This window comes from Rhipicephalus microplus, chromosome 2 (genome assembly GCF_043290135.1).
Source record: "Rhipicephalus microplus isolate Deutch F79 chromosome 2, USDA_Rmic, whole genome shotgun sequence".
Lineage (NCBI taxonomy): Eukaryota > Metazoa > Arthropoda > Arachnida > Ixodida > Ixodidae > Rhipicephalus > Rhipicephalus microplus.
The window spans coordinates 24778967-24799643 of NC_134701.1; the positions used below are offsets into that span (position 1 = coordinate 24778967).

The 20677-nt window shown below is 46.5% G+C and overlaps 1 protein-coding gene across 13 annotated transcripts in view; it reads left to right on the forward strand.

Annotated features, from left to right (window-relative positions):
- The first annotated feature begins 7977 nt into the window (after window positions 1-7977).
- LOC119169171 (RING finger protein 141) overlaps window positions 7978-20677 on the forward strand; it is a 158201-nt gene continuing 145501 nt past the window's right edge. For 2 of the 13 annotated variants that reach the window (XM_075886324.1, XM_075886329.1), the window contains exon 1: window positions 7978-8302. The gene's annotated coding sequence lies outside the window, so the exon portion shown is untranslated. The remainder of the gene's footprint in view (window positions 8303-20677) is intronic. The other 11 variants (XM_075886326.1, XM_075886328.1, XM_075886318.1 and 8 more) reach the window with 8 other exon arrangements.

A 20677-nucleotide genomic window follows, 5' to 3' on the forward strand; every position in this document is an offset into this window, starting at 1 on the left:
CCGAAATTAAGGCATGGCCACTGATCTATAAGGTAGAGCCACTTTCCCCCAAACCCCTGCAGTGTTTGAAATGTTGGCGATATGGACATAGCGTCAGAGGGTGCCGATCAGTTCTTAGATGCCGTCTGTGTGGTGAAAATCATGACAGCCGCGAGTGCAGCTCTGAGAAAGAGGTGCTGCTTATGTAATAGGGCGCACCCTGCAGACTCCGCAGACTGTGCAGCAAAAGAAAGGGAGCTTGCCATATTAGATTTTGTAGAACGCAAGAAGTGCTCTCGGAGAGAAGCCGTTGCAGAAATGCAGGAGAGATCCAAAGGATATGCCAGTGTTGCAGCACGTAATACCACCGCCATGGATGCATCTCTCGCAACATCTATCGCCGAGGCCATAGAGAAGGCTATGGAAAAAGCAATGCAACGCCTCGCAAACAACATTTTTGAAAGCTTGGCACAATTGGTTTCCAATCAACTATCTGAAATTCTAGGTGTAGCATCTACGAACGATTGGGCTCCTCAGACATCATTGGTATCGCAGCGTACGAAAATAGAAAGTGCGACAACACGTCAGCGAGTGGTTTCTCCTGAGGCAGGGACTTCCAAAACAACGGAAGACGGTAGGGACTTCCGGAGGCAGGGACTTCCAAACAACGGAAGCATGTGCAGATATGGATATGGACTCTCATAAGGCTCTGAAGCGAACCCGATCTCCCCAATCAAAAAACTCTTCGCATAATTCGAAATCTAAAAAAGTATCTATCCAAAAAAGAATTCTTTGAGGACATGTCTAAGAAGGACTTTTTGCGAAAGGACATTTTGGACCAAGCAGTTTCTGCGACGGTTCTGTCGTCAAAATAGGTTCAGTAACCATATTACAGTGAAATCGCAGATCTATATTTTCCGCAGCCACAGACTTATCATACCTTTCTTCACAACTTTCCCCGGATATTATATCACTGCAAGAAACCTGGCTTTCAACCAGCCAGAAGTTTCACCTAGTAAATGATCGGCTATTTCGATTGGACCGACCTAGCAGAGGTGGCGGGCTTGCTGTCTTAATAGCAACTAAGTTTAGTCACAAAGCTACGATCTCTTATCGTTGTGTGACTCCAGATTGTGAAATTTTGATAGTAGACTTAATATTACCAGACGCTTCTCCCTTGTCGTTTGTAAATGCGTATTTCCCAGCCGGGGTGCAAGACACACGAAGTCTAGACGATATGTTCTCTGCCTTCAGAAAGGATATATTAATCACTGGAGACTTCAATTCACATCATGTGGCCTGGGGTTTTAAAACAGATTTAAGCGGAAAACGATTGTGGGAATGGGCTATTGACAAAAATTTATCTTGTTTAAATTCGCAATCTGCTACTTTTGTCCGAGGTCTCTCTAAATCTGTAATTGACTTGACATGTTCCAGCTCATCTCTAAATACATGTTCGTGGCAAACTTTAGACTGTGCTACTAACAGTGACCACTTGCCTATTAGCTTTGTACTGAACTTTCCAAGAATACATGTCGCCGAAAAGGCCCGCTCATTCCTCAACTATAGAAAATTAGAAAAAGACTTGAGGGCTACTTTTGATCACCGCAAGGACATACAAGGTGACATTAGGGATATGAGTCTGTGTGCAGTGTTAAAACGATCAGTGAAAGACGCAACGTTTAAATTAGACTCGGCCACAAGAGGTTCTTTCAGTCCATGGTGGACTGAAGAGTGCACGAGGAGCTATAGAAAACGGAAAGCTGCATGGAAACTGGTCAATCAATGTCCAAAAAATTGGTGTGATTATAAATTCGCAGCAGCAGACTTAAAACGCACAGTAAGTACAACAAAAGATTGTTATAATATGAAACGACATGAGTATCTTTCTAGGGCTAAAAACAAAAAAAGCGCTCTTCAGATTTTTAAGATCTCAAAAGATGTTGCCACCCGCTGAAAATATTGACTCTTCTGTTCTTTCCCCCCGTGAGCTCTCTGATTTAGTAGAAAATATTGCGAAAGGGCTCCAAGATAGATTTATGTCAACTCTACCACTGCACATTGTGAACCCAATGGCAGGCGAGGATTTCGAGGCGGTTACTTTAGATGAGCTGGCAGAGATAATAAGGCACTTATCTCCTTCGGCACCTGGACCAGACGGGGTAACAAATTCAATGATAAAAGTAATATTCGAGATTTGTCCAACTGAAGTACTTAATCTGGTGAATTTTTCTTTGACAAAAGCTTGGATACCTGCGGAATGGAAGCTGTCTAAAGTGATTCCACTTCTTAAAAAGCAGGAACAAGGATTCGCCTTGGACAATGTAAGGCCGATATCAATCACGTCAAATCTGGTTAAGCTAATTGATTGAGTTTTGAGTGCCCGGGTAATAAAATATATTAATGATAACGCAATATTAAACCCCAGTCAAATTGGTTTTAGATCCGGTTGCTCAATATGGTGTGCGCATGTTGATTTAGAGAGCCGAATACAACTGGCTCGGCGTCGGCGCCAATACTGTGCTTTAGTTACTTTAGATTTGGCTAAAGCGTACAATAGCGTTGAGCATTCAATTTTAATAAAACAGATGGAATATCACCACTTTCCCAACTACATCACTGCGTGGGTGTCGGAGTTTTTAAGAGGGAGAGAATATTACTGCTTTAAAGATGGGTACTCATCGAATAGATATAAGCAGACACGTGGCGTACCACAGGGGGCTGTCCTGTCGCCAGTTTTATTTAACATTTTCTTAAGCTCCATTCCAATAACTAAGGGTATTCAGTTATATGTGTACGCGGACGATATTGCTTTCTTCGCAAGTAATACCGACCTTCAATCATTATACCAGAGTCTACAAAATTATCTCAATATGATAGAAAGATGGCTTAAAAATATTCATATGACCCTGAACGTAAAGAAAAGTGTGCTCCTTGCATTCTCTTTTCTGCAGCCCATCAACATCTCGTAAATGTACAGTAATGAGCTCATTTCGCCGGCGAATTCTCTTAAATATTTGGGCATCATATATAATGACACATTAAATTGGAGAAGTCACATTGATGATGTGTACTCCAAGGCAACACGGGCCATGGGGTGGCTACGGAAGCTTGCAAACCGTAAAGCGGGTTTAAGAAGAGATGTGCTAATAATGATATATAAACTTTATGTGCGGCCCATCATGGAATTCGGATGTGTATTATTTTCTGGCAGCGAAGCCTATAAAATGAGACCCCTAATACTGCTGGAAAGAGAAGCGTTGCGTTTGTGTCTGGGTCTACCAAAGTTTGTTGCAAATAACGTGCTGTATATGGAAGCTCGCCTACCTTCTCTGCTAAATAGGTTTAAAATTCTTATTGTGCAAGCATTGTTAAAGATATACAGTTCACACTAAAGACTCTCATTTTACGCTTTCATTCAAGAACCGACTTTATTTTTCGAAACCCATTGGTCGCGACTACACACCCCGCAAATAGTATTTGCACAAGCGCTACTAAAGCAACTGAATGTAAAAATTAGACATATTGATCCAATACACAACCTAAAGTCAATGTTTAGCATACAATTCGATGATATATTTCCTCATAACGCGAAACAATTGGCATATAGGTATTTAAATGACCAGTTAGCAGATTATATAGCCCACCTAGGGATAAGCAATATCATAGCGACTGATGCATCTGTGTCAAAAGAAAAGGCTGGGGTTGGCATCTTCTCTCCTTCTTTGGACTGGTCCTTTTCGATTCGACTCCCAGATTATACCCCGGCATTCATGGCAGAATTATTGGCCATTGTTCTTGCCCTATGCAAATTACCCTCAAGCGAATCATTAGCAGTTATCATTACAGATTCATTATCAGTTTGTAATGCACTTTCTGCGGCAGTAAATTCAGAGCTGATGAATACGTTTCGGCATTTAGTACCGAAAAACGTAAAAAAACTGCATTTGCTATGGGTACCAGGCCACCGCGGATTATATTTGAACGAAATGGCGGACTCTTTAGCAGCAGTATCCCTGGGTGGGCCCACCATCCCAGTTTTGCCAGATACGGCTTACGTAACCGCGCTAAGGTTCCGAAATGCTTGCCTGCAATGGGGAAAAGGTAATTTGGATAAATTCAAAGATTTCGAGCATTTGAGCTATTGCTGGAATAAACAGTGGTGTGTATCTCGCCAGTTAGTGGTCACTTATACCAGATTGCGCTGTGCAGTTCCACAACTAAATTATTACCTTAATAAAGCTCAGCTCAAGGCGTCACCGCTATGCATTTGGTGCAACGAAATTGAAACAATTGAACATTTCTTTTTATTCTGTCATCGTTAATCTTATCAGAGAAAAAGATTTTTAGTAGCCCCATTACAAAAGCTAGGAATACAAGTAAATTTACCAGTAATTTTATCACTTGGCGGAACTTCATTTGGTTACTGCCACAGGGATGTATGCTCCGCTGTGTTTGATTACATCAACGCAACTAAAAGATTACCATGCTATATAGTGAACCACTACCTTTTCAGATCTTTAGTTTATAATTCGTAGTTATGTCTTTCAAAAACAAAAGATGGTTTGACCGCTTGCTCAGCACACATTTTTGTTTTTTGGTAGTATTATTTTAAGCTACTTTTTCAGATGGCTTCATTTTCAGTTTAGTTTCACTTAAGTATCCTGCCGCCCGGTTCTTGGCCCATCCCCCTTTGTGGGTAAGCGCCATCCATCCGAGGTCATCAGCATCAGCATAAGCTTGGACGTGGGGGACGATTGCAGCTAAGCCTACCCTGATTTGTTCCGGATCAACGCTCTCGAGGTGCGCGCCAAAAGCGGCGAAAACACGAAAGTCATATTTCGAATTCTTTAGGGCTGTTGGCTCCCCTCGTCAAAAACTCTTTGGACACGCCTGACTGACTGACGGCCTAGGAAGAGCTGTTTGAAATCGAAGCTGCTTGATTTGTTCGACGTGCCAAGAGACGCGCTGAACAATTAGCCAAGAGCTTGGGATTCCTCGTCAGGTACGTTTCCCACACTCTGTGGTGCTTGCAAGTCTTCCATTCTCACAAGCCCTAGCTTGCCTAGCGCTGCAGACCCTATTCTGCACATGCGATGCAATGTTATTGCACTATGATGCATTGTGCGTATTATTGCACTGTGACCTACGTTATGTTTCTCTCTCGCCGTGTGACAAACTGAACGTGCACCTTCTCTCTTCCCTGGGTTGAAAAGAAGGCTGCAGTGTTTGACTTTCTCTCTCTTTCTCCCTCTCTCGTTTTTTTAATCCTTATTCGCTGCTCCCTGCTGGGCTGCAGAAATCAGGCACCTTCTTATATTCACTACCCCCCCCCCCCCCCCCATTTGGCGGATGGAGATGAAGACGACAAGTTGTTCGGACTGCCCTGAACTGAATTGACATGCAGTCTGTCAGTTTACAGTGATCTGCAAGGCGGCTTTCCTGTAAGGTCTGTTTTTCAATCAAACACTCTCGTTCACAGACTGCTTTTATTTATCATTTTCAGCACGCGAGTACAACAAAATGTCACCTCTCCAAATTCCAGCGAAGGCACGCGAGCACAACAAGATCTCAAAAAAAAAAAGGAATGGCAAAAACGAAATGATCGAGAAAAGCAGCCTGTGAACGTGAGTTCTTGGTTGAAAAACTAACCTTACAGAAAAGCTGCCTAGCAGATTATTGCAAACTGTCCACTGTTTTCTCCTGCAGATTATTTTAGGAAGACCAAGGCGTAAAGCGGGAGCACCAAGACGCTCTGAACCATCCCTGAGAAGCTCCCATCACGCTTCCATGATGCTACCATCAACATATAGCTCCCTTTAGTGTGTAAATAGTGTATATAAACGTTCCTCTTATCAGCCCCGGCTACTCTGCTCGACTTCTACTTGAGACATGGCTAGCTCCTTCGAATACATCACGAGCAAGCAAAAGGGCGCGGAGTTGTACAGGCGAATATGTGCGACATCACATCGCTTTTATTACGTGACATATTCGTTCTCCGCTGCATTCGCCCGCTCGTGTCCGCAGATAACGTTCCAGTTTAATAGCGACGACACACCGTTGATTGCAGTCACGTCATTGAATATCAATTAAACCGAGGTTGCATTATATATTTTCAAATTACTTCACCATAAACTATGGTGAAGTAATTTATTACTTAGCAACTTGAGGAGCTTCCTAACTTGACTAACTTTTATAGCAAGACCTGAATATAAAGTTAAGATTTATTTGGTTAATTCTGAGCATTACCTTCGCAACAGAACTACATCACCACTGTCCGCAACAATTATTATTCATCTTTCACTGTGCCAGTAGGTCCGTTCAAGGTACGTGATGAAAACATGTTTGCTAGAGTACGTCATATATGACATGTCGCTCAAGTGTCTGTCTCCGCATTATTGACGAATCCAGCTGTCTTTTGTAGAGTTTTTGCTGGCAAGTTTTTTTTAGTTTTGTTTTGTTCTTTTTAAAACTGGTGGCCTCAGACAAGCTTATTACGCCTCTGCTCACCACTTATATAGCGTTGTTACACGCGGCGCCTGGGCCGACGGGGGAGAGTGGCGTTCTTTGTTCGTCAAACAAGTCACCGAAGGGCTGCCAGCCGTATTTTGTCCATCTTAGCCGGGAAGTGAGGTGGCATTCCGACACCATAAGACGTTCGACGTGACGACCACAGTGGTTTCTTGGTGTCACAGGTGCAGTGTGGTGGCCACGCCCCAATCAAAGACGTTGACGTGAGCGAGTGTGAGCGGCACCGTCAGAAAGGGTGTGTGTCCCCCGTTATTCAACAGCGCATTCTGGACCCATTCCCTGATTCAGCCAAAACGCACACTTTATAATGAGCCAACCAGCTCATTCGCAAAAGATCTCTCGCCCTGTCTGTACAGAATGTAATAAATCCTCTGTTAAGTTTGCCACCCTACTCCTGAGTGCACATGCGTTTTCTTTTCTGTCTCTCTACACCCCCTTTCTTGCCCCTATTTCTCCACGCTCAGTGCTGGGCAGCAAACCGGATGGAAAGATCTGGTTAATCTCCCAGCCTTCCTTTCTCTCTCTTGCCATCTTACTGCCTTGGCATCTTCATCCCGGATATCTGATGCCCGAATTAAAAGGCATCAAATATTTTCTGCAGCATGTTCAGACGCTGCATATAAGTGGTCATCCTCAAAAATTATAAACTTTAACACCACGGACAGGTGATGATATACCCTGAGTAGGCTCGAGCATGTATTATGCCTCGACGCTTCTAATCTCCACTAAACTTCTCCCTTTCGATTTCATCCTTCGGGGCTTTGTGTAGTTCTTCACCTAACGCGCTGCATTCGTGCTGCACTGCTACCATTTCATTTCTTCTGTGTATACGCCCTGTTTCGGGCACGATCATAGGCTGCCATCTTGGACTGATTATGATGCCGTTTTGCATCCATATGAATATTCGAATAATGCTACGGTGAACTAGCATTCATCAACACGCTGGGCCAGTACATTCAACGTTGTATGACCAAAATCATTGCTAATTACGACATAGAGAACCAGCAAAAATTTATTTTAAGCCTAATAAGGCAGCGTGTATGCATTACTGTAACTGTTACATTTATTTTTTGTCAAAATTTGTCCACTATGTCATTTCATGCAGCGGCCGCCGAACTTGTGCCGCTGTTCATAGCGGTACTCTCGGTCTGTGAAGCTGGATGAAGATAACTAAGAAGCCTGTTTTTTACTGGCTACATAAATGGTAAACGAAGCTATAAATCAAGATCAAAAAGAAAAAGACAAATCTGTGAAAATTCGGTACTGGTGCATAAATGGCGCGCCGATTGCGCCGATGAAAAACGTCGGCGGCGGCGGCGGCGCGCCGATCAGTTCGCGTCGACGGCGGCGACGTGGCGAAAACTCTTGGCGGCGGCGCGCCGACCAGTCGGCGCACATTTCTAGTTTAGAGGTGGTGTTGGTACTACCCATCATTCCCATAGCCGCTGAACGATCGCAGCGCCATAGTGCCCTCTAGTTAATTTTGAGAAACTCTATGCTTCTAGCCACACACTCCGTGTAGCCCACCATACGTAGTGTTCTGTGACCATACCAGAACGACCCCCACGCCGCCCCAGGTCGAAACCGCCTCGGCGCACACCTCTAGTTGCGTTGCGATGTGCAAGCGTTCAACAGCAATTCTGCAGCCTTCTACGTACTGCAGTTGTGGCCGAGTGTGGTAGTCATGGGTGCAGCAGTAGTGCGACATAATACATTGGCTTGTAGGCAAGTGTTCATCGTTGCTGTTCGGCCGACCGCCGTTTAAGGACGTGGTTCGGACGTTGGCGCTGAGGTACGTATCTAAAAAGTTTCGTGCTCTCACTGTCGAAGCCAAGAGGGGCATCATACAGACTGTCTGGGGGAAACAATGGTGAAAGCATCGCACGTGCATGGCGAGCGTATTTCACTCGGGGCAGCAGACGAAGCACTACTTAAGCTCCTATGCAGTATGAAACGCGCTATGCATGCCAAAATGCAACTGTCAGGACCCGTCGGTGTGTTTCGTTGTGCAGTGTTGAGACGCCATCGTGTGGTGTACGCTGTGTTGTCCTCTACTCGCTTGTTCTGATCCAACGAGGCCCGAGTGCTTCCCGAAATGCTGCTGCCTGCGTCATAATTTCAGAGTGCTGTCAAACCATCTCTGAAAACAAAGTTTCTTAACACGGCGAGCTAGGTTGGCGAAAACTGGTGCCCACAAAAGCCTAAAAAGCGCGTGACTAATCCCCTCCGAACTGCTTCCGCGTGTGCAGCAAGCACCTCGCTATAAAAACAACCGGACCAAAAGAAAAGCTTTCGTGTTATCGTAAAAATGCATGCTCACAGATCCTGCAACACACACATAAAGGTTGCCGGACGCATCTTAATAAAAAACAAGATATTGGGCTATTGATAACCAGAGAACAATAGCGCTGATGCTGTACGTGAAAGCAGCATCGCTCATCAGGCAATCCGCCTTTCGCGTGCCCGTATTCGCCCATGGATGGATGGATTGATTGATATGGCTCTACCCTTTCGGATAGATGGATGGATGGATGGATGTGGCTCTAACCTTTAGATCGGGCGGCGGCTAAGCCATAATATTTAGTGAACTAATCACTAGAATTATCTTTTTTTTCCCCTTCAAATAGTAAAGTTGAGGACGGCTACATTGCAGTGAAGGGTTTAATTTTCACTCGTGCCTTGACTTTAGCCACCAATCAGACAATCTCCTTCTAGTTAATTCTACCCGCTTAAAGCCTATTTTGCCCTCCCTGTCCCTAAACCCCAGTGCTTTGAAAAACTCTGCGCCATCATACTGAACTATAGGGTGGAGCCCTCTACAGAACATTATCATGTGTTCGGCAGTTTCCTGCTCCTCTCCACATGCACTGCATACCGTGTCTATTGATCGATATGTGGGGTTTAACGTCCCAAAACCACCATATGATTATGAGAGATGCCGTAGTGGAGGGCTCCGGAAATTTCGACCATCTGGGGTTCTTTAACGTGCACCCGAATCTGAGCACACGGGCCTACAACATTTCCGCCTCCATCGGAAATGCAGCCGCCGCAGCCGGGATTCGAACCCGCGACCTGCGGGTCAGCAGCCGAGTACCTTAGCCACTAGACCACCGCGGCGGGGCTGCATACCGTGTCTACCTCTTCGTATTTGGCCCAATATGTCTTCGTTCGCACTACTCTTGTTGTGGCCTTAAACGGTAGAGAACTACCTCGGGTATTACCATAGATCCTTTCCTTGGCAATTTCTTGCTTAAAGGTTTGATGGATCTCTAGTGCGGACTTGTTAATCATGCCAATTCTCCACATATCAGTCTCTGTTTCCTTCACTTTTTCTTAACCGATAGTTCTTTTTGGTTTGGCCACCTGCCGTTTTCTAAGTATTTACCAGTCAATTTCCTGGTTCGCTTCTACTATTTTGTATCGACATTCTTCATGTACAAGTAGCTGAAAACCTTCTTAGCCGAACGCTCCTCCCTCATTTCTCTCGATCGCTTCTCAAATTTTATCTTGCTGCTAGCTTCCCTGCCCTCAAACAATGTCCATCCCATATCACCTAGTACTCCTTGATTTGGTGTATTCCCACGAGCTCCTATAGCAAGCCTATCTATTCCACGTTGCTTAATTTCTAATCTTGCTTGAACTTCTGATCTCATGCACAAGACCGCATTGCCGAACGTCAGCCCAGGAACCATGACCCCTTTCCAAATTTCTCTCACAATATCATACCTATTGTAATTCCACAGTGCCCTATTTTTCACGACTGCTGCATTCCTGTTACCTTTAGTCGTCACGTATATTTCGTGTTTCCTTAAGTACTCGCTCCCATTGCTTATCCATACGCCCAGATATTTGTATTTATTTGTTATCTCTAGCGTGACCTCCCGTATTCTAAGCTCACTACCTTCATTATGATTGAATATCATGACTGCTGATTTTTTCTTACTGAATCTGAAATCTAATCTATCTCCCTCATTACTGCAGATGTCCATCAATCACTACAAATCTTCTTTGCTGTCGGCCATTAGCCCTATTTCATCTGCGTACATTAATGCTGGTAGTGCCTGATCAATGAGTTTTCCTTGTTTGACAAAAGAGAGGTTGAAGCCAAGTCCAATTCCGTCTAATTTGGCCTCTAATCCTTGTAGGTACATCATCAATAACAAGGGTGACAGAGGACACCCCTGCCTAAGCCCCCGTTTCACCTCTGTGGGCCTGGATACCTGTTTTTCCCACTTTATAACTGCCTTGTTAATTTTATAGATTTCCTTTCAAAGATTAGTAACTCCATCTTCAACACCTAGTGTGTCCAGTATTCCTCACAATTCCTCTTGAAGTACACTATCGTACGCTCCCTTGATATCCAAAAATGCTAGCCACAGGGGCCCGAGTTCCTTTTCTGCTATTTCGATGCACTGTGTCTGTGAGAACAGATTGTCTTCCAACCTCCTGTGTTTCCGAAACCCATTCATCAGTTCCCCCAGCACCTCCTCATCCTCTATTCATGCCTGCAGTTTTTCCTTTATAATCTGCATCGCCAGCCTGTAGACCACTGATGTCATTGTTATAGGACGGTTCTTTTTTATGTCAGCTTTGTCTCCCTTTTCTTTATAGATCATGCTCTTCCTGCTAAGTTTCCAACCATTGGGGACTTCACCATCGATTATTATTCTGCTCACTGCCTCTCTCAAAGTCTGTTTAGAATTCGGACCCAATGTCTTTATCAGCATAATTGAAATGCCATCTGGGCCTGTTGATGTACTACTTGGAACTCTCTTCTCTGCCCTTTCCCACTCTCGTTGTGACAATGGAGCCATTGATCCATGGACATTGTGACAATGGAGCCACTTGATCCATCCTTGTCTATTGTGGTGCATGAGGCACTCCTTTGTTGCAATTTTTCTGTCATCCTTGTTCTTATATATTCAATAGCTTCGTCCCCTTCTAGCCTTGCACCTTGAGCTGTAGTTATAAAATTCTGCTCTAGGCTTGTTTTATTTATAAGGGAGTTTAGATGGTTCCAAAATTTCGCAGCTGCCTTTCTGTCCTTTTTATGTACTTCTGCCAGCCACTGAGTACCCTTTCTTCTAATCTTTTCATTGATCAGAAGGGATGCTTCCTTTCTACAGCTTAGAAAGATGTCCCATTTTCTTTCAACATCATCTGTCGGTTCACCCCGCTTCTTAGCATGTCTGTGTTCCCTAGAGGCTTCCTGATGTTTTTCTATGGCTCTCTTAACATCCCCATCCCACTAACTCTTGGGCTTGTGTCTTCTTTTCCGGGGTGACTTGTCACGTGCATTAGCAAGCTCTAGCTCAGTCTAATTATATTTGTGTATGTCTGCACTGTTTTATTATCCTGCGTGATTGCTTTCTCAATTTGTTTAGTAGCAATTGCTATTTGCCTTTCTGGATGAAAATTTTTCTGTAGTTGCTCATCTTGTCTCCTTCCCACTTTCACTGCTCTTCCAAAACTTAGCTTGATACGTTTGTGATCACTACCCAGACTTCTGGAGCCACCTTCATCTATGTGCGTTCCCCTGAGCTTATCATACATCCTATGTGACATCAGTGCGTAATCTATCGTCGACTGTAGCTTTCTTACCTCCCATGTTATTTGCCCTTCACACTTCTCAGTACTTTTGCAAATGATGAAATCTTGCCTTTCACACATATTTATGATCATTTTGCCATTGAGTCAGTATATCCATCTATGTGCGCATTCATATCTCCTAGTATAATTATCTCGCACTCTCCTCCTAATTCCTCAATGCCCTTTGATATACACTCGACCATTGCCTGGTTTTCTTCTCTGGCCTTTGCTTTCGTCCACATGTACACGAAACCAAGGAGTGTCATTTGCCCTGCCACTTTCCCTTTTAGCCATAAATGTTCCTTGCACTCCTTCTTGACCCTATGCCAGTCTCTACTTTTATGAATGAATGCCCCAATACCACACCTCTTTCTGCTGCCTTCTGTTCTCTATAATATTCCCATACGTAGTCCGGATTACTAGGTGGTTGTTCCATGTCCCGAAGATGTGTCTCCACAACCCCATATACCATCAGTTCCTCCTGCCTCAACTGCTCTTCCCACTTTAACCTATTCCTGCCACCCTGCATGTTAATATAGCCTACCTCTGACTTAGCTCGGCCCTTGTGCTTATGTCGATTTCTTCTCCCACGGACTCCGTGTGGCTCGAATATTTGGGCCCCTTTAGAATCGTCTTCGGCTACACTGTTGGCCTCAGAGCTCTGGGCCCCCCTAAAAAGGCTGTGGCTTGACCACCCGTCCTGTTACCAACCCTCCTGCTCATCGCACCAGTGTAGTGAATGCCATCCTGTGCAAAGGGGCGAGTGCCGGTTTCGTACACGTCTTGGTTCACCCCCATTACGCTGTATCCGAGTTGCCGGCTCATACTTTTGATCACACCGTTGGCCTCCACTACCCTCCTTTCAGTTTCACGAGAGTGCCCCCAGACCTTTGGGACTGTGCATATGGTCACATGCACACTCCGAGAGGCTTCTCGGAGCTTACACATCCCATCCTTTAACTCTTTGAAGGTTCTGATCCTTGCTTTTCAACAGATCATTGAGCCCAGCGTGAATAATGATGAGATTTTCGTCCTCTATGCTGTCCTCTCAACATCCTCAGCTTTGGCCAGTGCATCCACCATGCCCTTCCCTGATTGGGCTCTCCCATCTCCCATCCTCTCACTCTCCCATCTTCCTTCACTGTCTTGAAGACGCCATCCCTATGGCTTTGTTAGAGTGCCCCACCACCAGGACACTTCTACACTCCAATCGCTGGCTTCCTGTTTGCGATGGCGCCCCTGTTTGCTTCACCGGTTTCTCTCTCTGTCATTTCTCTTATGTTCCTGCCCTGCTCGAAGACTGCCACGCCATCGAGCTGTATGTTCTCGGGGCCTCCGTGCTCTGGCCAGACACTGCGGCCCCCTGACCTCCCTTCTCACCTGCTCCTTCCCGCCTGTCACCTTCTCCGCTACCCATGCCTTCCGTGTCACACCGCTCGGGGCCGGGGCAAAGCGCCATCAGCTCCTTTACCCGCTGCTCGAGCTCGGTGCGCCCTTCCCCTTCTTTTCGAAGGTCGCCCTTCATTCGCTCTAATAGGCTGGCGATAGCCTTCTGCTCACGCGACGCTGCGAGCTGTTTTTCGAGTTCTATCCTCTGCTCCCATTCCACCTTAAGCTCCCACTGAAGCCCCTTGATGCTAACCTCCATGCGCTGCACAGCTGCCTTGGGTGCCTCGCACAGCCTGCATACAAAGCTCGCCTTCTGCGTGTCGGCCAAACTCGAGAATGCTGTCTCATCTAAGTAGCACCAGCGCTTGCCTTCTTCGCACTGCACCACCTCACTCTCGCTCATGGTTTTCTAGCCTTCTTAGCCATCGCCCGGCCGACCATCGGACCGAGAGCCCGACAGCCCTACGTTTAACCCTAATCCCCCTATCCAGCCGCCTCCGTTAAGTCTCCTACCTCAACAATTGTTTGAAGCTGCCGCCTACAGTGCACACATACGTGTTTGGTTTCGCTAGTAGCCTCTCACTAAGTCCCTTTTGTGATCGGCTCTAGCTGTTTAACAACTAACCGGGCGCCCCGAACTTCTTCAAAACAGCCGCCTACTTCGTTCACGTGGTCAACGTCACTACAACTGTCCCGCGTCCCACACTTACAATACTCGCAACGCTAATTATTGATTAGGAGAGCAAAAAATAATAGTGGTGTTCACAAACACGAAAAAATGAAGAGAAACTTATCACTCGTTGTGCGTTGATCCTGCACCAACCGACCTTGCACGACCTTGAATCTGCCAAACAGGCGGAGCGCGCGAAAACACGTCCGCACAGCTCGGAAGTAGGGCAAATTCAGCGGCCGCTAATGCCACCTAGCCGTACTACTTAGCGAACTAAAAACTAGATCTATCTTTTTATTGTTTCCTTCAAATAGTGAAGTACTTTTACTTTGCAGTGAAGGATTTAATTTTCACTTGTGCTTAGGCCCCCGATCAGATAACCTCCTTCTAGTTAAGTCTACCCGCTTAAAGTCTATTTTGCCCTCCCGGTCCCTAAACCCCAGTGCTTTGAAAAACTCTGCGCTATCTTCCTGAACTATAGGGTGAAGCCCTTCACAGAACATTATCCAGTGTTCGGCAGTTTCTTTTTCCTCTCCACACGCACTGCATACTGTGTCTACCCCTTCGTATTTGGCCCGATATGTCTTTGTTCGCAGTAGTCCCGTCCTGGCCTCAAACAGTAGAGAACTACCCCGAGCATTATCATAGATCCTTTCCTTGGCAATTTCCTGCTTAAAAGTTCGATAGATCTCTAGCGCGGACTTCTTAATCATGCCCATTCTCCACATGTCAGTCCCCATTTCCTTCACTTTCTTCTTAACCGATAGTTTCCAAGTATTTACCCGTCAATTTTCTGAATCACTTCCTCCATTTTGTGTCGACATTCCTCATGTACAAGTAGCCGAAAACCTTCCTAGCCGAACGCCCTCCCTCATTTCTCTCAATTGCTTCTCAAATTTTGTCTTGCTGATAGCTCCCCTGTCCTCGAATGATGTCCATCCCATTACACCTTGTACTCCATGATTTAGTGTATTCCTGTGAGCACTTAAAGCTAGCCTGCCTATTCCTCGTTGCTCAACTTCTAATTTTGCTTGAACCTCTCTCTCTCATGTACAAGACCGCATTGCCCAAAGTCAGACCAGGAACCATGACGCCTTTCCAAATTCCTCTCACAACATCATACCTATTGTATTTACACAGTGCCCTATTTTTGATCGCCGTTGCATTCCTGTTTCCTTTAGTCGTTACGTATATTTTGTGTTTCCTTAAGTACTCGCTCCCATTGCTTATCCATACGCCCAGATATTTGTATTTATTTGTTATCTCTAGCGTGACCTCCTGTATCTTAAGCTCACTTCCTTCATTATTATTAAAAATCATGACTGTTGATTTTTCCTTACTGAAACTCAAATCTAAATTATCTCCCTTATTACCCCAGATGTCCATTAATATCTGCAAATCTTCTTTGTTGTTGGCCATTAGCACAATATCATCTGGGTATATCAATGCTATTATTGCCTTTTCAATGAGTTTTTCTTGTCCGACGAAATAGAGAGAGAGAATAAACTTTATTGGGTTCCAGCATGCGGGATTCCCTCCGGCCGCGCAGGGCGTGGGGTTCACCCTATCTCACGTTACACTAGAAGTCCTAATGTCACGCGGGCCTAGACCTCAAGGCCTTCGTGCCCCGTCGCCGCTCGGGTTACTGGGGGTGTCCCCCTTTCGCCTTTGCAGCGCCAGTGCGACCTCGAGCTGCCGGACGGCCCTTCGCTGGTCTTCTGGGTCCGTAGACCCCACACGCTGTTCTACTTGCGGCGGTAACACCGGACCGTCCGCGCTGTCTGCGTCACATCCCCAGAGTATGTGAGCCAGGGTGGCTCTCGCGCTCGCGCACACACTGCACATTTCACTCACGTAGAGTTCGGGGCACACGTGTCGCGCTAGCGATGGGGTCAGCACAGTCTCGGTTTGGAGCTGGCGCAACCTCACCGCCTCCCACCGGGTAAGATCCCTGTGCGGAGGCGGGAAGCCACGCCGTTGCTCCCTGTACCACGCGAGGATGTCGCCGTAATCGAGCAGCTGCTCCTCGCCTTCTTCTTCGGTCGCCGTCGTGTCTTCGGAGGCGGGCGCGGCCGCGGTCCGGCACGTGGCGAGACCACGGGCCGCGGCATCCGCCTCCTCGTTGCGGTTCGGAGATCCTGGTATCAGGTCCCTACCCATGTGAGCCGGGAACCATTTTAGCGTCAGCCTCGACTTGGACTCGTCGCTTGCCAACGCCCTAGCAGCCGCCCCGCACACGGCTCCGCGCGAGAAGCTACGGATGGCCGTCTTGCTGTCACTGAGTATTGTCCGCACGCCCGGGGAGCGCGTCGCCAAGGCTATCGCCATCTCCTCGGCCTGGCTCGCGCTCCGCGTACGCACGCTGCATGACGTGACGATCTTGCCCGTCGTTGCGGCGACCGCCGCCGCCACGTAGGCGTCCTTGTTCTTGACTTTGGCCACGTCCACGTAGACGGCGCCCTCGTCGTTCTGATGTTGCAGCAGCAGCGCCCTGGCTCGCGCCGCTCGTCGTCCCTCGCTTTCGCCGGGACCCATGTTCTTTGGCAGCGGATACACCACCAGTCTTCGCATGGTTGACTCCGTGAGTGGAGACGTTTCGTGAAACGACGAAATAGAGGCTGAAGCTAAGTCCACTCCCTCTAATTTGGCCTCTAATCTTAGGAGGTACATCATAAAAAACAAGGGTGACAGAGGACACTCCTGCCTAAGCCCCGGTTTTATCTTTGTGGGCTTAGGCAGCTTTTCCTGCTTTTCTTTTTTTTATAACTACCTTGTTACTCTTATAGTTATCCTTTAAGAGCTTTAGTGACTCCATCTTCCACACCTAGTGTGTCCAATATTCCCCACAAGGCCTGTCTAACCACTCTATTGTACACTCGCTTGATATCCATGATTGGTAGCCACAGGGGCCTGTGTTCTTTTACTGCTATTTCGATACAGTGAAGACAGATTGTCTTCTAACCTCCTGTGTTTCCGAAACCCATTCTGCAGTTCCCCCAGCATTCCCTCATCCTCTATCCATGCCTGCAGTCTTTCCTTTATAATCTGCATCGCCACACTGTAGACCACTGATGTCACTGTTATAGGACGATAGTTGTTTATGTCAGCTTTGTCCTCCTTTCCTTTATAGATCATGCTCATCCTGCTAAGTGTCCCTCCATCGGGGACTTCCCCATCGATTATTGTTCTGCTCACTGCCTCTCTCAAAGTCTGTTTAGACTTCGGACCCAATGTCTTTATCAGCATGATTGGGATGCCATCAGGGCCTGTTGAAGTACTACTAGGAACCCTCTTATCAGCCCTTTCCTAAATAGAGCCACTGCGTCACTTGATCTATTCTTCTCTTAAGGTGCATAAAGCACTTTGTTGAAATTTTTCTGTCATCCTGGTTCCTATGTATTCAATAGCTTCATCCCCTTCTAGCCTAACACCTTGAGCTGTAGTTATAATTCTCTGCTCTAGGCTTGTTTAATTTCTTAGTGAGTTTATATGGTTCCAAAATTTTGCAGCTGCCTTTCTATCTTTTTTATGTACTTCTGCCAGCCACTGAGCTCTCTTTATTCTAATTTTTTCGTTGATCAGAAGGGATGCTTCCCTTCTGCAGCTTCGAAAGATGCCCCATTTTTTTCAGCATCATCTGTCAGTTCACCCCGCTGCTTATGTCTGTGTTCCATAGAGGCTTCCTGATGTTTTGCTATGGCTCTTTTAACTTCCTCATCCCACCAACTCTTGGGTTTGTGTCTTCTTTTTCGGGGTGACTTGTCTTATGCCTTAGCAAGCTCTAGCTCAAACAGTCTAATCAGATTCGTGTTTGTCCACACTGTTTTATTATCCCTTGTGATTACTTTCTTAATTTATTTAATAGCTATATTTATTTGCCTTTCTGATTACAAATTCCCCCGTAGCTGCTCATCTCGTCTCTTTCCCGCTTGCATTGCTCTTCCAAAACTTAGCTCGATAGGTTTGTGATCACTACTCATAATTCTGGAGCCACATTCACTTATGTGCATTCTCCTGAGCCCATCATACATCCTTTGTGACATCAGTGTATAATCTATTGTCGACTGCAGCTTTCATACCTCGCATGTTGTTTGTCCTTCACACTTCTCAGTACTGTTACAAATGGTCAGATCATGCCTTTCACACATAGCCATGATCAATTTACCTGTTGGGTCAGTGTACCTACCTATATCTTCCATGTGCGCATTCATATCTCCTAGTGTAATTATCTCGTATTCTCCTCCTAATTCCTCAATGTCCTTTGATATACACTCTGCCATTGCCTGGTTTTCCTCTCTGGCCTTTGCTCCCGTCCAAAAGTACACCAAACCAAGGAGTGTCACCTGCCCAGCTACTTTCCCTTTTAACCTAAATGTTCCCTGCATCCCTGCTTGACTCTTTGCGAAGGTATACTTTTATGTATAAATGCCCTAATTTCACCACCCCCCCATTTTGCTGCCTTCTGTTCTATTGCATTATTCCCATACTTAATCCAGATTGCAAGGTGGTTGCTCCATGTCCCGAGGATGTGTCTCCACAACCACATATACCATCAGCTCCTCCTGCCTTAGCTGCTCTTTTATCTTTTCCCACTTTAACCAACATATTCCTGCCACCCTGCATGTTAATATACCCTATGTCTGATTTAGGTCGGCCCTTGTGCTTACCTCGATTTCTTATCCCACGGACCCCATGTGGCTTGAATGATAGAGCCTCTTTAGAATAGTCTGGTTACACTGTAGGCCTCTGGGCTCAGGGTCCCGTTAAAAAAGCTGTGGCTTAACAACACATGCTATTACCAACCCTTCTGCCCATCGCACAGCTGTAATGAATGACATCCTGTGCAAAGGGCCAGCGCCGGGCTCGTACACGTCATGGTTCGCCTCCATTATGCTGTGTCTGAGCTGCCGGCTTATACACCTGATGACACAGTTAACTTCCACTACCCTCCTTTCAATCCTACGATACCCCCGCCAGACCAGGAACCATGACACCTTTCCAAATTCCTCTTACAACATCATACCTATTGTATTTCCACAGTGCCCTATTTTTCAGCGCCGCTGCATTCCTGTTTCACACTGGGAGTGTGCATATGGTCACATGCACTCTCCCAAAGGTGTCTTGGAGTTTACGCATCCCGCTCTCTAAATGTCTCTGAGGGGTCTGACTCTTGCTCCTCAGGACACCATTGAGACCAGCAGGAATAATGACGAGATTTTTGCCCTCCATGCTGTCCTCTGCAACCAACCGAGCTTTGGCCTATGAATCCATCATGCACTTCCCTGACTGGGCCTCCACTCTCACTCTCCTGTTCTTCTTCACTGACGTGAAAATGCCATTTCGAAGCCTGGCCACATTCGAGTCCCCCATCACTAGGACCTTTCTACGCTCAAATCCCTTGCTTCCTGTTTGCCATGGCGCCCCTGTTTGCTCCCCCTGTTTTTCTTTTGGCCGTGATTTCGGTGTTTCTGCCCTGCTCGAAGACTGTCGCACCACAGAGCTGTATGTTCTCGGGGCTTCCATGTTGTGGCCAGACACTGTGGCCCCCTGATCTCTCTTCCCGCTTGTTCCTTCCCGCCTGTTGCCTGCTCCACTACCCACTTCTGCCACCTCACATCATTTGGGGCTGGGGCAAACCCCACCATTAGTTCTGAAAAGGGGTTTATTGGCGTGTGCTGCGACAGTGTTCCTACGATGAAAACACGGTCGGGAGAGAGCAACGGTCAAGCAGATGCCGGCGACGATGAGCACGAGGCGAGCGAGAGAAGCCCAAAACCCAGTGCCCAAGGGGTGGCGATGTTGCCTGCCAACGATGCGTTTTCTTCTTCACAATTTTCCCCCTTGAAAAAGAGCCATCCTGGGGACCTAACAGTCTGGAGGCAGAGGGCTATGATATGGCTTAAGGCGGATGACGTGGACACTGTCACGTCCATGCCGACACATGTCGTCAGATGGGGAAAGTGGCTAAATGAAGAAATTCACCGGCGAAGTTTGCTCGAAAACGTGGTAAGGGCCATCGTACTTCGGGACGAGTTTTGAGGAAAGGCCGGGGGTTTGGTAAAGAACAGCCAGTCGTACAAGTGATCCCGGGGAATAGCTGTGGCTTCGTGAAAAGGCGGCGTTGTTTTTTTTTTTTTTTTTTTTTGGCGCTGCTGTTCTTGTGACGTAAAGGTGCGTGTGAGTTCACGGCACTCTTCTTCTTTCCGGACAGCTTCAGACACAGATGGGCATTCGGATGCGTCAGGACGGTATGGAAGGAGAGTGTTGATGGTGAGGGATGGTTCGCGTTCGTAAAGAAGAAAGAAAGGTGAAAATCCAGTGGTAGACTGTGCCGCGGTGTTGTATGGGAATGTGATGAAGGGAAGAATGCGATCCCAGTTAGTATGATCAGATGTCACACACATCACGAGCATATCGCCGAGGGTGCCGTTAGATCTCTCCGTGAGCCCGTTAGTGTGCGGGTGGTCTTGCGATGAACAACATGGCTTTCAGGAAGCAGAGCCGTGACGACTTCTGATA